The sequence below is a fragment of the Rattus norvegicus genome, chromosome 19 (assembly GCF_021556685.1).
Source record: "Rattus norvegicus strain SHRSP/BbbUtx chromosome 19, alternate assembly SHRSP_T2T, whole genome shotgun sequence".
NCBI classification, from domain to species: Eukaryota; Metazoa; Chordata; class Mammalia; order Rodentia; family Muridae; genus Rattus; species Rattus norvegicus.
In genome coordinates, this window is record NC_141552.1 from 42,814,970 (window position 1) to 42,834,633 (window position 19,664).

The window sequence follows — 19,664 nt, forward strand, 5'->3', positions numbered from 1 at the left end:
AGGCCATTTGTGGTTTTGAGATTATTTTGTAGCATGTCAGGCAGTACCTAGCATATCAGTTGAAATCTATTAAAAGAAAACAGCCTTGGAATGGGGGTGTGGATGAATGAGGCTGATTATAATGATATAGAGATGCAGAATTAATTCTGTTACCTTTGCGCTTCTTCCAACATTAATAACTGTCTCTAAGTGGACTTCTCTTTCAGTCTCATGATTTTGATTCACTTGCTTACATTCCCTCATACTAAAAAAATAATAAAAAAATAAAATATCCTACTCCCTCCTACTCAGCAGATTGAACAATGAAGCTGGGCTTCAGGAGTGAGCTGCTGCCCTCCATAGTTACTGTAAGAGAATGAGAATGCCTGCCAGACATTTTTATTTGCCTAAAAAATTGCTTTGATTTGTCAACACTTTCAAGTTCCTTGAAAGCCTCCATTTTCCTTCCCAGCATTCCCAAGTTTGATGACAATTTTAATTCTCCCGTGCTGGGGGCAGGACCCTTGTACTGGCTCCCATCCTATCTCTTCTCAGTTGCTGATAACCCTTGCCTCCTCCTGTATCCCCCATTAATCTCTCTTCCTCCTTGGGTTATTTCTCTGACGTGTTCTGGCATATTGGTATTCCGTTTGCACAGCAAGTCGTTGCTCTGAATTTCCTCTGTCCTCCCAGCAATATCACCCTTTGATACTTTTTTCCCCATCTTTGTCTTTCTCCACAGACTTTCAGATCACATATAAACATGCACAGGCTTCCTTTGTCTTCAGGAAGTTGTCACTAATTCCACATACCTGATTGCCACTCAAGCATCCTCCAACCTTCGGTATATCCAAACCCTCATGGCAGTTCCTTAATGCCTTTCCATCTGAGACAGAACCGAAGGAGTTGAGAGAAATGTCAAGTGTGAGCATGGAGTCTGAGTCAGTCAGTTCCCTCCCCAGGATTTGACAAGGTCTTCCCCTCAGTCTTCTTCTTCAATACCAGATCGTTGATCCTCACTGCTGCTCTATGCTGTGCTTGCTTACTTCCCATCTCCAATAAGTCATGGTTTTATCACCACCTTCCCCATTCCATAATATCCGAACACCACACTCTAAACATTGGGAAATATTCAATATAAAATGCCAGACGCATCTCAGGAAATGCAAACACTTAACAGTCCCTCAATGTCCATTCTCTATGTTCCTGTCATCTCTGACCACAGCAACATTGTAATGTTCTTCATTTCACGGACAGGAGATGAGCATAGGAGATCCCCCTTTTCTGCCACGCATGGCTAATCAGTGACTAGAAGGCACCAGCCAAGTATGCAGTCTTTCATTACTTAAAACATTCGACATAACTTACATAATTATGTATATGCAACATATAAATACCCTGCTAGCTAACAATATCAAATCTTCAAAGTCTGCTCTCCACAAACATTTCAAAGCATCCTAAGTTCCTTGAGGTGCACGTAGACAGTACGCCCATACTTGTACTAATGAGGAAGTGGGTATGTGAGCTCAGTACACATGAGCAGGGAGCGATGGCAGTGACTTCGCTCAGCAAGACTGGAGGAGTCCTTCAGACCCACTGAAGTGTGATGTGCATTGACACAATGATGCTAAGGCATAGGAGTAAAGCACACACGTGTTTCATGCCCCTCGTGGGGCTCCCTCTGCCTCCCTCTCCTAGCCTCATCTTTAACTATGATCCACATATACAATCTTCCTCTGACCTGTGAGTTAACACCTATCTCATAGCCTTTACGTTTTCTTGAAGAAATCAGTCATCTGCTTTCTACTTGTTCGTATTGGGGAAAAGTTAACAAGAGAAGATGCCCAAATGCCCATTTTATAAGAAGCGGTTAAATATCTTGTAATCCCTCTGTTCCAGAAGGCACTGTTCATGATTAGATGATAAACATTCAATACCAAACTACTGAACAGTTGCTGATACAAAGGAAATTTCATTATGCATTTCTAATAAAATACGACAAGTTTAAACAGTTTTATACATTATATAGGTTATATGTGTATATGTTTATAGGCTTACAGCCTTCATCATTGCTGAGGACTGGCCAGTTCTAGACATGTCATGTTAAATTTCAGCCAACAGCTGGTATGCAAGCATAATCAGATAAGTGTTGATATAAAAAACTTTAAAGCCACATTATGAAGTTTAACTATGCATACACATAACAAAATTAACAAAAAAATGTGCATTCCCTCTACTGCCTCATTTATTCTAGAAGTCACTCAGCATCCCCCAGAAAGTGGCACCCTTTAACCACTGCATCAGAAAGTACTGACTTTCTCTGTAGAGATGCACTGAGCAAGCGTCTGCTGTCAATGTTAACTGTTTTTTTTTCAATTGTATTTGTGTTGAGACAAATTCTAAATATAAGCACTTATTCACAGGCCACTTTAATACCACGAATGCTGGAGCCACCCCTAAGTATTGTTATAGCTCAGATTCATGGGGATGGAGATCTTCAGGCTCAAACAAACTTGTAAAATCTAAACAGAGTCTTTTATTAGTGACCCACAATCAAGGCTAAGCATCCTGACTAAACAATTATCTTTGGGAATTGAAATGTAAACAGAAAATGTGCTGTTTGTTCTTTCCGTGTGTCCATCTCTGACAACAACACACTAAATCTAGTTCTAACATGGTTAGGAACGTCTTGCTATAATTTTCAGTGCAATTACTTCATCATTAGAATATAAAATGAATAGATGAATATAATTACATATCATGGAGCCCAATAATTGCCTTTCCTGTAAACAAAACCCAGTACGAAATTGTGTAGGGAATATCAGGTTTTGCAAAATGTCTTCTGAAGGTTGTTTTTCTCCTCCCACTCTTGATTTCAAATCAGTTTGTCTCTGATGTCATTATTCCAACAATTTGGCAAAAATCAGGCATACGGCTCTGCACACCAGCCCAAGCTACTAATGATGAAAGTCCTGGTGCTGACTGAACGTTCTAGAAACAGATTTTTAACCATGTGAAAAAATACCTTCCTCAACTTAGACCAGATTAAGATAGTAAATTTCATGTGTACTTCACTACCATAAAACCAAACACCAGTCAACAATCTTTTTTTTTTTTGGTTCTTTTTTTTTTTTTTCGGAGCTGGGGACCGAACCCAGGGCTTTGTGCTTCCTAGGCAAGCGCTCTACCACTGAGCTAAATCCCCAACCCCTCAGTCAACAATCTTTTAAAAGATATTATTTTCCTGTGGGGCACAATGTATAGATGTGTTCATGCACATATTTGGAAGAAGGGAATTCCACCAAAGGTCAACTTCTGCCTTTACTCTGAGTTCTGAGGCTTGAGATGAAGGTATGCCTAAAAAGAACTGGGTCTACTGCCCATTATAAATCCCAGGCTGCCAGATCAAAGCCACCATCCTACCATTGTTTAAGGTCACAGCTTTGCAGTCCTCTGCACTTTTACTTTGAATGGATGTTACTTATGAGCTGATTTCCTGAAACTCTTACTCCATCCCTCATGGAGGAGGGATCATTACAGGAACCGCCACAGCAGGAGACAGATGGCTGAGCCACAGAAACCCCTTGCAGAGATAAATCAGAAGCAACCATTAATCTTTCGGCAGTCATAAACCTATGCAAATGTAGAGACACGTAATATTGCCCTGGGCTGATGTTACTGAGAGAATATCAACTTCTCCCAATTCTTGACTGGCTGTGTACTTTCCAAAGAAATGACACCATGTTTTGTTTGTTTGTTTGTTTGTTTGTTTGTTTTGAAAGGGTGTAAATGTTCTTACATGATGTGGCAATAAACAGAGAGAAACGTAATAAAAAAGGAAATGGTGAGTGATTTTAAGAAGCTCTTTAGCCCTTTGCTTGGCCATCTGTCTTCAATTTCAGGCATGTTGTTTTTGAGTAGCTTCCCATTGTAACCAAATATAATAGGACAGGCAAGTTAATGAACTGCGACACGTACCGTCATAAATGTGATGTGCTGTCAAGGCAAAGCCACCCAAGATGGCAAGGCAGCTACTGTTTCTCCGTGGAGCTACTAGTTTTCAGTACAGACCTCCAGGGACAAGGAGTTGCCTCATTTATCTCCTATTTTTTGTAAAGTCTCAGACTGCTCTCCCGGCCTTTCTCAGATTTCTTGCCCTTGACCTCTAGAGACAAATGAAAGAGGTAGAGAAGCCACAGGGTGACAGATGCAAAAAAAGAGGGAAGTAGGATTTGAATCTCTCTGATAGAAAAATATGTATTCATTATTTTTATGGCAAATTGTGATTCCCCAATAAATTACAAAATCAGTTTTGCCAATGTGGAGACAGTGTTAGTAGACAGACACTAAGCAGATGTACCTTTGTGCCTCTCATGAAGCAAGGCCCTTTCTTCAAAAGAACACTCATTTGTCTTACATTCTTTCAATCTGTTTAGAATTAAATAGATACTATTTTCTGAAGGCCTGAATTCAGTCTCTTGCTCATTAAAATCATTAAAATTGATAACAGATATATTATTTTATTATATACATTTATTATGTACATTTATTATATATTATACACCATATATCATATATCGTATATCATATCTATAATTTTAATACTTTTTAATGAGCAAGAAACAATATATGTAATTATATTAACCCTGTGTATGCCATATATATAATATATACAATATATTATACTAAAATTATAATAGATATAGAGTATATGTTATGTAATCAGGTAAGCCCTTGAATAAGATGGGGTATTTACTGAAACAAGAGGAATTCTGCTTCCATCATTGAAAGAGCAAACGTCTATGCTGTGGAAAGGTCCCCTGCAGAAAATCAAGTGGTCCTGGAGACTCAAGAGTGGTGCTAAGTTGGAGGCCTACATGCAGGCAGTCCTACAATGTTGACGAGCTAAAGTCTTCCTCCTCCTAGGTGAGCTTGGACAGAAACCCAAGCCTCAGATAAGAGGACAGCTCTGGCCAGTAGCCCAACATTAGCCTCATGGAGACTCTGAGCAGAGGTCCATGCCCACCTGTACTCAGACTTGTAGAAACAGTAAAATAATCTGTTTATTTTTATGTGTATGAATATTTTTACCTGCATGCATGCGCATGTGTGCGTGTTTCCTGTAGCAGCCACTATTCCTTATAGCTAAATCCAAATTGCGTTTCTCAGGATATCATTTTGGTAGACAACTTTTTAACTGGATACATACTCAATGAAGTTTTAAAAATTAATGAATAATTTCACACGAGACTGAACTGGCTGTGCAGGTGGGAGAGGTAATTATAAATGTTAACACATCTGCAAATTATAATGCAGCAAAGAAGTGGAAAAGAGGCAATTAAGAAAGCAGAATGGGGGGTTGGGGATTTAGCTCAGTGGTAGAGCGCTTGCCTAGGAAGCGCAAGGCCCTGGGTTCGGTCCCCAGCTCCGAAAAAAAGAACCAAAAAGAAAAAAAAAAAGAAAGCAGAATGGGTTTTATAAGTTAACACCTATTGATAAGTACAGAGACATATTTCTAAGGAACATGTACACTTTTTCATAATGAAGTAAGTCTCGAATACTAACTACAAGCCAACCAACAAACTAATCGATAATTGTACAGAGAGCAGCTCCACTGCAATAGAGTTTTAGGGCTGTGTTTTCACCTAGTGGGGTGACACTGGAATCATCCGTCTCCTCTTGTCTCCCATGCAACTCCCGCAATAAAGACATTGTCTGAATATTTGGATCGTTGCACAAAAAGTGCTTTCCCCAGCCTCAGATCACCCTTCTCTCTCTCTCAAGGGACCCTCCAACAGTCTCATGACTGGAAAGAGCTAGACTCCCTGACTGGACTGTGAAATCCTCCGGTCTTGCTCTGAGAAGGCTGCTCACTGACTTAGCGCTGTACTCTCACGGTTCTGTGTTGAATGGTAACAATAATCACGAACCGCGACGTTCCTTGAAGGAACTGTCTGGTGTCCTTGTCTTCAAAGGCACGGGGCTCGGTGTGCAATGCAGGGAAGAACTATGCATTTCTTCTACTTATTCTCCGGTTGTTGTAACTAAGAAGGCTTAGCTATGTGGTTCACGCAAGATTCAAACATGCCCCAGGTGAGGACAGGGAGGAGGAGGGCTAACGGACAGAACATACTCGCGGCATGTTCACTCTCTCTCAAAGGCAGATTTGAAGGATTCGGGTGCTTCTTAAACCTACATTTCTATGGCCTAAGATTATGAAAATACACACCCCTGGAACATAGAGATTTTTGCATTAATGATTTCTGTGTTGGTCATTTTATTTATCTTTAATTATAGAAAACTATGACCAACACAGAAATTACTAATGCATAACTGCCATAGACATTATTTAAGCATAAAGTGCCAGAATAGAAGGGACAGAATACAGTGCAGGACCAACTGTCACTCACAGGAAACTGGAGTTGAGAGATGGCTCAGCACCGAAGAGCACACACTGCTCTTGTTGAGGACTTGAGTTTTTTCTCCAGCAACCTGGTTCCATGACTCCAACCTCCCATAACTCCGTCTTTACACCTTCTGGCCTCCACTGGCACCTCCACAAATGTGCACAATTTTAAAAGTAAAGTCAATCTTAAGGGAAGACTCTATCCTATAATATCATTCACTTTGGTTTCACACTCCACTGTTAATTGAGCCCCAAACTGGACTCAATAAAGTCTCAAAGGACAACTCAAGAAGACAGCCCTCAGGAATGGCTCTGGTTATCAGAAGGCGTCACATGTCTCCGTTCTGTTGGGGCTCATCGTTAGTCTAGAACTTCTAGAAGTCATTGCGATCGCTTGCTGTCACCTGAGTATCTCTTCCCATAAAGCAATCCTCTCTCAACTGTGTTCCAGTGGCTGTCTGGGAAGTGGGAGTCCCAAGGATATTGAGGTCATCATTGTCAAACAAGTGACTCACAGCAAGAATCTGGCAGGTTTGTGAAAAACGTCCAAACAAGGTCACCAGATAGACAGGTGGCACCTGGCCAAATTTGAATTCTGAAGAATTTTAAGTGTATTTTCCAGTATATGGACACAGTAGTTTTGTATAGGTATACATTGGAGTGGTATGTTTTGGACTGGGGATGTAACTCAGTGACAGAACTTTCATCTAGCAAGTATAAAACCCTGGCTTCAATCCTTAATACCACAAGGGTTAGGGCTGGGGTTAGGGGTTAGGGTTAGGGTTACAGTTAGGAGTTAGGAGTTAGGAATAGGGTTAACAAAAACAGTGACAAAAAAATTTTACAGTTTTTTTGAAACTTAATTTTAACTGGGTATTAACTTTGACTTTTCTAAATTTGGCGGCCCTATTTAAAAAATCGGAGGCTAAGTTGACTCCTAACGTTGCAGTTTAAACACCTTCGTCTTTACGTCACCACTACACATGCTACCTGAATAGACAGCAGAGGAGAAAGGAGGTGGGCTTTGTTCAAGGTGCCGCATCAAGTCACTAAGGGTTGCAGCCAGAGAATGACAGGATCTAAAATACATGCTTTAAGAAATCCTCTCTGCTGCTGTAAAGACCCAGAATCACTGGTCCTCAGTTCCTGAGTAGAGTGGGAACAGAGCAATGGGGACACTTGGGACCCCAAACAAATAAGACCATTGTGCATTCTCTCAAGAAGGAACAGGCATCAAATGGGGATGTCCACTTGAGATCTCCTTTGAGGGGAAATGGATCAGACTGATTGGTGAGAAGAAAAGAGTCAAAATCATGTCCTAAATCTGTTTTCAGATCTTACAGCACATTGTTTAAGGGTGACATACAATTTGGGATGCCTTTTAGTTAGCGAAGTACGTTTTTTTAAAGAAGCACAAGATTAAATATGAACCAGCATAGCGCAGAAAAGACTTTGAGTAGAGAGAGGGGAAAAATAAAGTGGGCTCAGTTCAGTGGAAAAGGACATCGGCTTTGGAGAGATCTGAAAGGGAGACTGCTGCGTGGTGTGGCTCATAAAGGGGGATTCATACTGGAAAGAAGTATGAGGTAGCATACGCCACAGGTCCATAGGGGCTTCATTGCTCACCAAAGGGCTTGAAACATTCCTGTGAAAACAGAGGGCCATTGGCAGGGCTAGATGAGGAACATAGACTGGTCAGTAACAAGCAGTGTGTGAAAGGGACTTATGGGAAATAAGTGAGTAAGTTACATAGGCACATTGCATGTGTGCAGTAAGAGAACAGCAGGTAAAGAAATGAGTAACCGGCCTCTTCGTGGGAGATGTTCAGACAAGAGAGAAAACCTTTTGAAATACAGTGGCAAGGAAGTCGGAGATGCCTTGTTGTCTGGCCCAACCCAGTGAGCTGCCAAGGGAAAGAGAAAACACAAATCTAGACCTTCTAGAAGTCATTGAAGAAACTCATACCAGATGACCGAATTCAGCAAAGGGCCAGAAAATGGGATTTATGTGAAAGTTAACTAAGAGTTTTAAAATATTCAAAACCATCTTTGTGTATGTACCTGTTTGTTGTCATGAGTGTGTGTACAGGTGTACATGAGTGTGTGTGTGTGTGTATGTGTGTGTGTGTGTGTGTGTAGCAGTAGTAAACTTCAAGTGTCATTTTTCAGGATCTGTCCACCATTTCTTCTGCAGTCTCTTACTGGCTGTGGGACTCCCATGTGACTAGGCTGGCTGGCTGGCCAGAAAGTTCTGGGAATCCACCTGTTCCCACCTCCCAAGTGGGATACAATCTGATAGTCAGAAGTTTGTAAAATTTAGGCACCATGGCACACACCCATAATCCAGCATTGGTAGGCAAGGGTTGGACCCACTCCTGGGTGACACAGTGAGACTTTATTATTTTTTTAAATGTTTATGCTTTTTTTTTAATGTGTATAATAGTCCTGCTAGAACTTGAATTGATCAAGCTTGTTTCTGGGACTCAGTATCCAATGGGTGAGTGAATCAAGATCTCACTTTCTTCTTCTTTTTTTTAAAAACCATCTGTGGTTAGTTCTAGCTAAGTTCCATTTCCTGCAAAGCTCAGTTGTGTCAGACAGTTGTATTCACACATGCAGATGTGTGCATGTGTTGAAGTTTTGTGATCTAAAAGTGATTACTTCTTGCTGGCAGAGCAAACCTGAGGCTCCTTGCTCAGCATACAAAGAGGAACACGGACGATGAAAAGGCCTCCACGAACGTCAGCAGGCACATTGGCACTCACTGCTGTTGCCCTCGGAGCGCTCCGATTATACACTCCTTTTATTGGATTGTTATTTTAATGGGACTTTTTAAAGGCCATTTTAATAGCCTCCTTGTTTCAACAGATACACATTGAAAAGCATTTGGAATACCTCCCAGTTGCAACATTTTGATCTTCGCATTTCTTAGAATTCTGACAACGTACCAGGTAACAGTTACTGTGATATTACGCTGACACATTCCATGGCTGGCAGTTGCTGGATTTACCCGTGCAGCTCGTTGTCTAAATCCCACCGGCCTGAGATTTATTACCTTTTCCTATTACCCGCCTCTCCTTAGGCCTACTCCCTCTTTTTTTGTTTTAACTCTTTGATTGAATACACCACAGCTTTGGTCCATCTAGACTGTACAGTGAATGCCCAACATAAAACAAAACAAGAATTAGCTGTAGAAACTTGTATGTATGTTAGAAACTTGAACCATGCTGCATAACTCGAAGACTCACAGATAGCTCATTTGGGGCCAAGATATTTATTTTCTTCTCAAGGTTCTGAGACATGCTATACTCATTAGCACCCCTGGGCACGAATGGCTAGTGAGTAGTGTCTATAAGGTCTCTGGGAAGGCCCATAGAGTGGTTCTGTTGAAGTCACTATGTGGACTTGTCCTATCCCAAACAGAAAGAGGGAGCAAGAGAAGCAGGAACTAAATCAAGGAGCTGCTTTCAGAAACTGCCTTCTAACTTATGAGAAGGGCTGGACACATGTAAGGCCTCTTAATACATAGCTGACTTCTTTCACAGTGGAAGTCACCTGTTTTCTCCAGAGGAAGCAAAAAGAAGTCCGGTCGTGGAATTAAGTATCATCCTGTTGGTAAGGGGACCATCAGCCTCCATTTCAGTGTCTTAGGTTGAGAGAGCAACAAAATCAAGAAGGGCTGTGGGAACCAGCATGACCCTGAGGCAGGCCTTTCTAAGATAACACCCGGGACAACTCAATCCTTTGTGGAGAATGAATCCTGAACCCAATCTTTAATAGTGAAGAAGTGGCCAGTTGATGTCGGTCAGCTTGGAGGACAGAAGCTATGAGGAACACGTAAGTTTGTTTCTGTCAGTGTGAGAGTCGGGGGCAAAGGGAAATGGTGCTAAAGAAGGCAGGCCTTGAATGAACAGTACAGAGAGCCGAGAGTTTATCTCAAAGACCTGTGCTGCACAGCGTGTGCGGTTATTAGCTGCAGATGACTGCTGATTTTTAAATAAGCCAATCTCTCAAAAAAAAATTAGTTCCTTAGCTGCGAGTTAGCTTTCAAAAACTTGATAACCATGTGAAGTCAGAGGCTACCCTAAAAAATGCCAATGACAAGAATGTGTGTGGGGAGGGGTGTTTAGAAAAGTCACAATTTGATCTTAGGGTCTCACTCAGTCTGACCTTGGAACTTGGAAATTGAAAAGCTCCTGACAGGTGACAATCGTTCACAGAACTTCAGCTCTACTCAGGCAAGACAGGGAAAGTTAGTGAGGAAAAGAACATCTCAGAGTATAAGTGTAACAGCTGAGGGGAGAGCGAGGAAGTAAAGAGTGGCTGGTTGGTCACATCTCTAAGTAGACTGTTCATCCACTCCAACAAAGACCTGAAAGAGGAAAGAGCATGGCGTAGGTGCTGGGGAAAGAGTGCTAGAGATGGCAGAAATGCCAAGAGGAAGCCATACTTGATGGACTGGCCAATGTCCAGTGACTCTGCATCATGGAATAGGATTCAATATTCTTTAGCTTATTGTATCCATCATAGTACTTATAGGTGGTAGATGATGGACAGAGGATATTAGATAGATGATTGACAGATAGATGATAGGTGATAGATGGATGGAATGGTATGTATTACAAATATATATCTGGATGAAAATGTATGCATCAAATCCTCCCTCCATCTCTTTTGAGGCAGGGTTTCAGTATGTGGTCTTGGCTAGCCTGGAACTTGTTATGTAGACCAGGTTGTACTCAAACTCACAGAGATTCACCTGCCTCTACCTCCCAAGTGCTAGGATTAAAGGACACTGCCACTATGCCCAGCAAGAGTCCTCTTTAAAAGGAATTAGCTCATATAGTTATGTAAGTATGGATCCCTGACAGTCTAGAATCCAGAACATAGGCAGGCAAGTAAGCCATTGGTACAGAGTCTCTTCTCTGGGCTATTTGTCCTCTTAAGACCTTGAATCGATTGGATGAAGCTTTAATCACGTTGTTTATAATTTTCTTAAAATCGGCTGACTGTGTGAGAATCTTGTCTGCAAGGCTTCTACACAGCCACGTGTAGGCTCATGTTTATCCAGTAAGCACACACTACATCCTAGCCACGCCCATGCAAAAACCCAAACACCCAAGCCTTACCTTGCAGATGAGGAAGTCGAGGTTTATAAAGACTAAAAACCTTTCATAATTTTTCATGAAGAAAAAAAAAAGACACTATTAAATCTTCATCACTTGTCAGCAAAGTTCCGCAGTCTTATCATTGCAAACCCCTAACTCAGGCACAAGCGACTGCTGCTTTGTTATGTGTACTAAGTTCAAGGTTAAAAGAAAGTCAATTTGAGTGGACACTTACTTAGTTCACAGTTGAAATGGCTCTGCAAAGATGCCTACATCATTGTCAGTGTTTGCACAATTTATAGGCTCACAGTTATGATGCAAATAAGTTTATTGATAAACTAAAGGAATAACTGGAACAGATGAGAGTGATTTTTAAAGGAATAAAAGATGTATAATTTTGTCTAGCACTTTTCTCTTTAGAATTAAGTTTCCTTAAAGTCATCTGACCACCCACGTAGTTTCTTGAGACTACACAGAGAGTCATTGTCCATGTCTAAAATGTCACCTTGAAAAGATACCAAGGAAAACAGACCAATTAAGAGAGGTTCTGCTGCAACAAACCTTTTACTCAGGATGTCAGTTTAAATAAGTTTAATTAACTCTGAGCCATTATCAAGTATAAAATTGAGCTAGTTGTTATGTTTACTACATCTCAAGTTAAAATTCCACTTTGCTCTGGCATCATTTCTCATGCTATTATTCTCACAGGAGATAGCTATTCCTGGTTGTCAACTTGACTGCACCTGGAATCAGAGGCACTGGCCTCTGGCCACTCCACTGATTTGATTATTTGAAGAAGACCCACACCAAACGTGGGTGGAGGAAGGAAACTTTAGTATTGGCCTGCTTGCCCTCATTCCTGCTGGCCCTCATCTATTGCTGTTGCATTCTTTGCCCTCCCCCTTAATATCAACTTGTACTTCTTCAGCCTCCCATCATAGACTGAAAACCAGCAGCTCTGAGACTCCTTTAGGCCTTTTAGCACCAGAATCGTATGTACTACTGAGATATCCAGCTCACAGTCTGAGTGACTACCGACGTCATGGCTGCTCGAATGTGAGACTGCCATTGTCTTACTCCCTAGACCATATTCTGTAAGCTGATCTAAGCGTCCCATATATATATATGCATATATATGTATATATATATTGTAATATATCAAGTAATATATAAATAATATATTAAATAATATATTAAGTGATATTAATTGCTTCATCTGGCTTGAGAGAAATGGTTCTGTAATCAGATGATAAATATTTTGTAGGTCTGCTTGTATATATATATGTGTTTATATGTATCTACACATTACATAAACATTACACATAAAGGTGCTTTTAGAGAACCCTGACTAATACATTGCCATTGATTTTCATTATCAGTGATGTCATCAAAGCTCCAAGCAGGTTTTTGTGTCATCTAACATGGGTACGAGAATATCTAATTTCAACTCTAATCTATTTTGATTTAAAAGCAGCCATATAAAAATTTATCATCTGACTGTTGCAGAACCATTTATGGTAAGACTCATGAAGTAATTAATATTACTTTAATGATTATAGTCTGATCCATAGCTTAATATATGTTTATGAGCATCTCAATTTAAACTACTTTGCATTTCTCACTATGGTAAATTATAAAGTATATCATATTTATATGACCTATTTAGTCAAAATTATTAACTATACTTGGTTATCCATGAAAATGATATGATTTTTCCTTTCTATCCCATTATTAATATGTAATGGTAGATTGTTAAAGGTCCACTCTATGCTCCTAGCAGATGCCCAAGGCTCTGCACCAGCCCAAGAACTCTGAATTCATGAATGACACACAACACACACACACACACACACAATCAAACACACATACACACACAAACATACACATACATGCACATACACACAATACACACAGGCACACACAATCATACACACACATACACACAATCATACATACACTTACACACACACACACACACACACACACACATACACACACACGCGCTAAATCTGTCACCTTTCAAGTTTTCAGCCCTCCCCCATTTCCTTACGATTTGAGTAAATATACATATCTACTTGGCTACAAATGCCTGTTTGTTGCATTACCATGATTACTTGCCTGAATTAATTTTAACATTTAGAAGATTTATATTCTAATTCATTTTTTCAACTGAATAAATAACCAGTTGTTCATAACACGGATTTTTTTTAACACAATTCATTCATTCTTCCTTCCTGGATTTACATGATTCTTTTTCAAATAAAAGCTAATTATTTCTGTATGCATGTGTTCACACATCTAACACACTGTTATTTACCCTTTGTTATTTATGTTAAACAACTGTGGAGACAGTTCTACACAAATCCAATTATTAATACTTCATAAAATATTTCCAAAGTCAGTATGCACATTGGCCAAATATCTACCCAAATGTTCTCTCTCATTTTATTTTTTTTAAATATTTTAAATTTATTTTTGAAAATTTTATTCTTGGATACAATGCATCCCACTCTTCATGAAACATCCTTTTGAGTTATTTTCAATGGTTTGGACCACCGTCATGATTCTGTGGACTAGACAGAATATCCATTATACATTCAGTGTTTGCATAGTAAGCCATCAAACATCTTATTTTGTTGTGATACCATGGTACCCTCTGGACATTTGTACTTAAATTCATATTGTGGGATGTCTCACCCCAAAACCACGTCATGTCAAAGACCATTTGAGAAACATGAGCTATTTTATCCATCTTTTGGAGATTCACAATGACTGTGAATATATTAAAAACAGAATAAATTATATAGAAAATGAACTCATGAAGTGTTGTAAGGTCAGTGCTCCCCAACTTTTTTGCTGAACAACTTTAAGTAAAGCAGCAGAGTAGTTGCCATGGCTTTTATTTTCTAGGCTCACTAGTTCCTTTGGCTACTCTAGGGTCCTTTGCATCACCCTTGTCTGCATTGCCAGATGATACTCAGATAAGTTGTAGTGCATAGGAGTGTCTCTAGTTGGCAAAGACAAATGGCTGGAGGCAGAGCAGAAACACTCAATTTGTGTGTCAGATCCATCAAAGAGTTTTCCACTCCTTCATGTTGAAAAGCTAATGGAGTGACTTCAGCTGAGGAAGTGGAGAAGCGGACAGGGCGTCTGAGGCTTCTAAGAGGCAGTCTTTGCAGCTAGTCTGCAACCTGCAGAAAATGGGTCATTTCACCACCGAGGTGTGGCTCTGGGTGGCACTTCAGAGACACTGCGGTGAGGGAACAGACCCCTCATTCATCCTGAGGAAGATAGTGTTTTTCCTCTCCTCTGATAGATTCATGCTGCCCTAGCAGTCTCTCTGGTTAGGCGTGACTTCCTAAGGGATTTTCTCTGGATTCACAGAAGGTTCCCTGAGAATCCCAAGGAAAGCCTGACTCACCCACAATCCTGTCAGGGTGGGGCTAGCATGACTTGGATGCAGCTTCTTCTTGGCTGAACTTGTGTGATGGTAATTTTCAATGTAACATCAGCTGCCTTCGGGAGAAATGGAAGGCCAGAACACTGGAGAGTCAATCCACCATGGACGTGCTGACAGGGGCAGTTGAACCTTCTCTCAGCATCTCCTCAGTGGCCCTATTAGATGTCTCTTCATGGAGCTTGGAAAATACCTTTTCCTCTACAACTTCCTATTTCCCTCAGGAGCCTCACCAACCTGTTCAATCCCCAGAGAGCCTATGGTACCTTCATAAAAATCACAGAGCTTCAGAGAATTAGATCCCAGCCTGGAGCTGGCTCAAGTTTGCACCATAGTCTTCATCTCTGGTACAAAACCAACATAGTTTCTTCCTTTTGATACCATATATTACGTTCTTTATCACTTAAGACTCACGAATCATCTTGCTCTACTCCATGCCACCCCTGGAAGAAGAATGTGAAGTCTCACACAGTGTCATTCATGTGCCAACACAAACACATATCTAATTTCTGTAAACAAGCTGAGTGGTGGGGCTGTCTGCTCCAGGAGTAGCCTCAAGGAAGCCAAGAGTTTGTTTGCTATTCCCTAAAGCAAACAGTAGCCAGACGCCTGATAAAGAGACCATTACCCGAGGTTGGTCAGGGAAATGAGTTAGAGAATCACAGGGAGAAAGAAAAGAAACAGAGAGGGACAATTTATGAAGATGTTGGACTCTGGGTCAAACTCTTACAGACAATTGGTTTGCTCCATCTAACCCTTAGTGCCCTGTGGCAGAATGGCATTAGTATTTACTGCCTAAGAATCCCCTAGGATTGATGCATACAGCACTTTATCATGTTCAAGGAATATTATGTTGCAAGAGCCATGGCCTACCAGGGGACACTGAAATTAGAAATGCAATGTTCACAAACACTTTCCAGATAGAGTCCACAACTTTCACCAAGACTTTTCCAAATAATCTTACACTCCCACAGAATAAGAAAAAAGACTTTTGAAAGTATCAACATGCCCCTGATTAAAAGGCCGTCTTCAAAACAACTCCATGATTCCCAAGTTAAAGAGACAGCAATTTCCAAGTTGTCATTCTTGATGAGAATGTACGCAGTACTTTACACCTATTTAACTAATTTAAAGAGTGTGCTTCTACTCTTCAAAACTCAGTTCTGGTCCCCTGTCATTGAATAACTGACCTCGTGGTTCAGGCACTATCTGCAGACTCCCCTCTTTTACAAGTACATCCAGTTTCTTCAACTTTATCCTAGCTGGTAAAAAGCAGAGTACTGATCCTGCAGCTTCTACCCTTTGATCACCACCTTTTGTACAAGATCACCAACCAACAAATATGTTCCATCAATAATGACTTTTATTCTAGTACATTTGTGTGAAGCATCTAATGGGGTTCTGGGTAAGAAAGACCATAACTTGGACTATGCACTGCATCATCTAATGGGGTTCTGGGTAAGAAAGACCAGACCTTGGACTGTGCACTGCATACTTTCCACCATAAGACAAGTGCTTCATAAATGGAAGAAGATGAAGATTTAAAATGTGGGTCCTTATTGAAACGTTATATTCAGATATATGGGTAGATGAAGCCGGTAAGACCACAAGGAAGTATTCAGAGAAGCACGTCAAGTGTGTGGAGAGAGGAACAAGGTCGGCATTAGATTCACAGGATAATATAGCTTCCAAACACTGCATTTTCCCTTGGGACACGTTTTGATCAGGACACTGAAGTTGAAATGTAAAAGGTTAGCTGCTCTTCCTGAGGAAGAAGTTCAAAGCCTACTTGCATAACTTACCCCTTATGGTCCTACATGAAGTTATGTACAAACAAATGCACTGAGTTTTTCATTTATAGAAGGCTCTTGGGAGCACAGAATAGCCAGAATAAGAGAGGAAAGAGTCTCAAAGTTCAAAGAAATACAGAGAGCACAGAGAACAGATTCTCTTTCATGGTGGCAGGACTTGGAAGACCAATGGATGTTAGTGGGTATTGGGGATATGCTGTGCAAAGCAATCAGAAAGTGCCACCAAGAGCATAAGTGGTGGATAAGCTGTATCTGAAACCTCTGCTCTCTCAAGAACTGTATCAGTAACACCAAGGGACTCACTTGGTGCATGTCTGTCTTCAAACTGCTCCGAGCAAACTGCTGAGAAGCATAACTTAGCTGGAAAAAGACACTATATACATTTTTCATTTAAACACAGCTCAAGTGGGAAACCACAGGACATATACAACTATGGGGGCAGGAGACAGATATGCTTAGGAGAAGCCAAACAAGGTTGCCGGCTCAGGGGGACAAATCCTAGGCAGGCCACAGAGTCTAAGCAAAATGTGAGGCATTGGGAGTGAAGACGAATCTCTGTTGGAAAATCAAACTGTTGCTATTTTGCTCCCATAAAGGAACATTTCTGCTTAAGTTTTGTAGACGTTCTTAACTGGAATAAGAGACCTCATAGCTGCCTTTTGGCCAATGTATTTACACGAGAGAGAATTAGGTTAAGAAGCGGGGCTATGTAGGTCCTATTGTGTTCTTAACAAAGCGAGGAGTGGAGCTGGCCTGTTTCTGAGTACTGGAGACCAGCATCAGTCTTAAACTGGGTGAGAAGCAGAGCAGAAGTCATCAAGCCTAAGGAGGGAAGACTTCCCACTGCCACCTTCTTTAACTGTGTTCTGAGGAACTGCAATTCTGCCCAGTGTTTGCAGGCAATGTGTGGGAGACTCGCTTTCTTCCTTTGAAGCTTGGACATGCAAACAAAAGAGCACACTAAGGGAAAAATCTCAGAGCAAGAGTTTAATCTACATGCTTTATAAATTCCCCAGAGTATGTGAAACAAAAAACACTACTTCTGCTGAAATCACATAAAGATGTACATGCAAATGCGTACAGCACATACCTCATAAAGGAGACAATATAGCAAGCCTAGACGTTATGTCCCACATTGTTAAGGACTGCAATGCTGTTAGTTCCTTAAAGACTTTAAGTAATATTACTGAAACAAAAACTCTTCTCATCCTAAAAACCTCTATCACTCATCAAACATAGTATTTGTTTCCCACTCATGACACATAAAGCTTACATTGGGATATGATAGTACGGAAATGTATTTCATGACCATAAGTGAAAATCACGAAACAAAGCAAAATATGCCATAAAAAGTTTCAGAACACTATGTGAACCATGATCTTATGAATGTATGATAATTAACATATTTTTGGATAAAGTTTTTTTTTAACAAGGAATATTATTTTCTTTGGCGTGCATAGAGTGTGACCCATTTTCTAAAGTTTCCAAGCATTTAAATTTCTATTAGGATTATAACTGTAGCCAAACACGTCCAGTGAGTGACAGCCCTGCCCCGCTAGGCCGTTGTTGAATGTTGAATATTGAATGTCGTGAGAAGTGCCCCAGGCTCCAATTTCGACTCCTAATTGGTGCACCTGAAAATATCTATTGGGCTGAGCTTTGAATCACCTCCTTAATTAGTGTACAACACGGAGAACCCAGTGAGCCCCACATGGTACTCTGCTTTTACCAGGCGCCAGCTTTGGGCAGCTGACCAAATACTGTGGCACGGATGCTGAAAGTCACTTTCCTCCTTGAGTGAACCAAAAGCAGGTGGACATGTGAGAACTCAGCAGCTAACACACGCCCTACAGAGGGAGCTGGGAAAGAGGGGTGGCACTTAGATCGCCATCAGCCTCCCCTTCTGCAGCCCCAGAATCTACATAAAGTTCACAAAGTTGGAGAATACCTGAGGGGTGGGCAAAGCCTACAAGGTGTAGAGGGCCACAAAGTGCATATATGTGAGCTTTCCACATGGGATGTGGCTCTGAGACCTGGAGGGTCAAGAACTGGAGAGTAATGTTGGATCTAAAAGACAGAACTGGAGAGGCAGTGGAAGTTAACAAGAGTGTGACTGTGAATATGCCTGTATCTATGCCTGTGTGTATGCCTGTGCCTGTGGTGCCTGTGGTGCCTGTGTCTGTGTGCCTGTGTATCTGTGTGTCTGTGTGCCTGTGTATCTGTGTGTCTGTGTGTCTGTGCCTGTGTGCCTGTGTGTCTATGTGTCTGTGTGCCTATGTGCCTGTGTGTCTGTGTGTCTGTGTGTCTGTGTGCCTGTGTGTCTGTGTGTCTGTGTGTCTGTGTGTCTGTGTGTCTGTGTGCCTGTGTGTCTGTGTGTCTGTGTGCCTGTGCCTGTATGAAGCAATTATAAAGCATGTGGACAGAGAAACAGTTTCTGACCAAGCCCAAATCCTCAGAGAAGGCCTGCTTTCTGGTTAGCTCGATGGCTGATCTAGAGGAAAAGTTAAAAAATAAATAAAACAGTATATAATTGAGTACTGACTGCCTGGATACAGTCTGGCGCAGGGCCTGGAAAATAGGCACTTAATCCGTGTTTATTGAATTTAATTAGATCTATAAGCCATCAGAGGGCTAGACAGGAGAACTCTGCTGAGTTATTCAGGAAATGAGGAGTCTTAATAGGCAACCACACACCGAAACAATGCAGAACTAGTGAAGGAAACCTGAGGAAAACAGGAGGGGACAATCGAAACTTAGTTAAAGAAAAAGCCAGCAGTTATGATTAACAAACAGTGTGAACCTTCATTTTCTAAAAGGGTGAATGACGATCAGGGTCTTGGAGACCTGAATGAGTGACACCAAGTCAGGTGTTTGTCCCACATGAAGCAGGACAATATCACTTTA

The 19,664-nt window shown here is 41.0% G+C and overlaps 1 long non-coding RNA gene across 1 annotated transcript in view; it reads right to left on the reverse strand.

Annotated features, from left to right (window-relative positions):
* The window catches only part of LOC147999415 (uncharacterized), a 112,181-nt gene that overhangs the window by 21,774 nt on the left and 70,743 nt on the right, over nucleotides 1-19,664 (reverse strand). Inside the window, exon 4 of the long non-coding RNA XR_015643603.1 lies at nucleotides 792-865. This is a non-coding gene — a long non-coding RNA (uncharacterized LOC147999415). The remainder of the gene's footprint in view (nucleotides 1-791; nucleotides 866-19,664) is intronic.